This window comes from Propithecus coquereli, unplaced genomic scaffold (assembly GCF_000956105.1).
Source record: "Propithecus coquereli isolate 6110/MARCELLA unplaced genomic scaffold, Pcoq_1.0 Scaffold20, whole genome shotgun sequence".
Lineage (NCBI taxonomy): Eukaryota > Metazoa > Chordata > Mammalia > Primates > Indriidae > Propithecus > Propithecus coquereli.
The window spans coordinates 6,401,989-6,405,136 of NW_012144967.1; positions in this window are offsets into that span (position 1 = coordinate 6,401,989).

A 3,148-nucleotide genomic window follows, 5' to 3' on the forward strand; every position below is an offset into this window, starting at 1 on the left:
AATATATCCATGTAACAATACTGCACTTGTACCCCTTAAATTTATACAAAAATAAAATACAAACAAAAACAAAAACAAAAAAAACCCTGCTATTCTCCCAAAGAAGGATATGGAGTTCTAGATAAAGAGAGAAACGATTCAGACAAGGAACCGAAGAATTGGCTCTTTGCTTCTCCCCACTCTCTTGTTCCTTTCTTGGCAAGCCAATCACCGTGCCCTGGTCTCCTCTCCAGGCTGAGGCACCTCTCACCCATCACCCAAAGCTCTGCTTTGGAACCTCAAATTCTATAGAGCCTAGACTCTGGAAATTGAGTTCACAAACTTCAACTCAGCCAACAGCTACACAACCCCTACTCCATGTGGTACGTCACCCCTCCTCGAAGAGGCCTTGCCTGGACAGAGCAAATCGCCCTCCTTCTCTGCTATGGCCATGCACCAGCCTGCCTGGCAGGTCCTGGTGTTCAGTCCACATGGGCTGGCACGTCTGCCACCTCTGCTAGACTGTGAGCTTCTTGAGGGTAGAGACGGCGTCTTCCTTTCTGCCTCCCACGAGCATGCATATTTTCACACAGCTGACCCATAGATGACTAATAAATATTTGACATATGTTTTAATTAGGCTTTGGGAAGTGGTAGAAGAATGGGTACCTCTCACAGAACTAAAGAACATAGACAGAAAGGAAGATTTGAGGCACGAAGACTGTGAGTTAATTTGGCGGTGCTGAGTTTGATGTCATAGTTGAATGACTAGATGAAAGGGTCCAAGTAGGCAAAGGTACCTGGAGATGCAGGGCTCAAGTCCAGGGGAGCAGGTGGAAGTATGTTTGGGGTAACCATTTAATTGGGTAAGCACAATGGGCACGTATGAAATGAGCCTAGAAGGGTTACCAGGGCACTGAGGCTGCGATTCAGAGCAGTCCGTCTCTTAGAGAATAAGGAAAGAAACAGAAAGGAAGCAGCAGCAGAGAAACAGAACAACCACCAGAAGTGGAAGGAAAGGGAGGAGGGAGTTTCAAAACGGAAAGGTTGGAAATTGTGTAAGGGTCTTTAACAGAGCGGTTTTGAGAGAGATGTGAAAGGCGAGGGCAGACGAAAGGCAAATGAAAGGACAGCACTAAGGGTAAAGGTCTGCCTATAAACTGAAGAGTGCTTGAGGAAAATTGATGTAGCAAAGAGTTCTCGTAAACAAAAAAAGAAAGCACACGAGCCTCAGCAAGCTGTTTTGTAATTTTTCTTTTTCTCTTGAAAGTAAGATTTTCCACACTGTAGTCAAGTGTTAACCAAGAGACAAGATGAGATTTTTCCAAGACTTCTTTAAACTGCTCATTGCTACACACCACTCCCACCCCCACCCCACCCCCACTTCAAGTATGCTGCTTATCTTATGGGAGAATGGCAACAGTGACCAACTCCGTTACAGAAAGTCTCCCCAGAAGGGCAAATTAGAACCAAACACCCGCTCAGGCTTAGTGTCTAGTTGCACAGGGGACGGAAGTACAGTGCTAAGCAGTCTGCGGCCAACAGACAAAAGGGACTCCGGGGGATCACAGAGGTGCTCAAAGTTAAAACAGAACCAGGCAGCCAGGGCTGGGTGCAGGACCGGTCCCCTACTCTGTGTGCCCAGAAAGATGTTGTGACAGGGCCGCAGGACCTCCCTTTCTACAATCAAGACAAACCAGTTCCTACTGTCGGTGCCAAGATGAACTAAGGCTGGCAGCACCTCCTATCCCCCACCGCCATTTGAAAGAACCATCTGACAGAGACCTCTGGTTTTGGGCTTGGAAACCAACCAATCAGACCTCACCTAAGCCAATCAATCAGAGCTCCCCTGCCCTGGCCAATCGGGGCTCAGCTGAATCAGCCAATCAGAACTCAGCTAGGTCAACCAATCAGAACTTAGCAAGTTTCAGGCCTTCATTTGCGTCAATGGATCTGACTGGGAACCTGGGCGGGAACTTTTGCTGTAAAACTCTCAAGCCCCTATTTTGCTCTCTGGAGTGCGCCTTCCTTTTACACAGAAGGCTGCATCTCCCCAGTTTGCAAATTGTCGACTGGAGTAAAGCTTCTTTCCTCCAGATTCCTTTTCAGAGAACTTTGATTCAGAGTGGTTCAAGCTGAGGCCAAAGTGGAAAAGCTGCCTTCCCCAAGTCATAAGCATAAACCGTGTACATTATCTCAAAGATAACCTCTCAGGCGCTCGAAGCCCTTTTTCCTCTGGTACATGTTGCTCGGAGGATTTGGCAAAGAGCCCTAGGGGAAGTAGAGATGGCAAACAAAATGCCCGCCCCCAGGAGCTTGCAGTTCAGAGCAGGGAAGCAATGCAGTGTGGTTCCTACAGCTCCCGGGAAAAGGGAGTACCGTGCAAATGCTCTGGTGTTTGAGTTTGGGGACACTGAACCTGCCAATTGCTAGTCTTAAGTAAGGACCATACACTCTCTGGGCCTGTTTCTTTGTCTATGAAACAGCTTTATCCAAGCTTTCAAGCCTGGATAATTACTTCACAAAGAAGTATATACATGTTGCAAAATTTCTGCTTAAAATAAAACTTCTTCCCTTCTCATATATAATGGCTTTTAAGGTAATACTTGAGAAGTCCTGTTGTTGAAGTTCTTCACTAGAAAACCACCCTTTGCTCTCCACTAGAAAACCACCCTTTGCTCTCCACAGGGAGCTTATTCTTCACAGCAGAAGGAACCAAATAATGAATGCTGGTGTGGATGTGGAGAGACAGGAACACTCATACACTGCTGGCAGGACTGCAAACTAGTACAACCTCTTGAAAATCTTACTTTCAAGAGAAAAAGAAATTTTCTTCCGTGAGTTTTTGTGAGAACTGGAATCACTGTGTTCCAAACACTGTCACAGTGGCTGGCACATAAACTGAATGAAGAGTTGGCTGTTCTCACTGAATGCCATCCAGGGTTGGAGATCACACCAAATCTAGCAAGGTTGGCAGAGGAAAGAGAAGTGGCTTCTTGGAGAAAATGGAAATTAAAATTAGCCCTTAAAGAAAGTAGAATTTTACCTAAGCAAAACGTAGCTTGTGAACTGTCATCTATTCATTCATTCAACAAACATTTTTGGAGTGCCTACAAAGTGCCAGGCATGTTAGGAACATTCCCAGCAAGTCTTTTATTTACTCTCCTGCA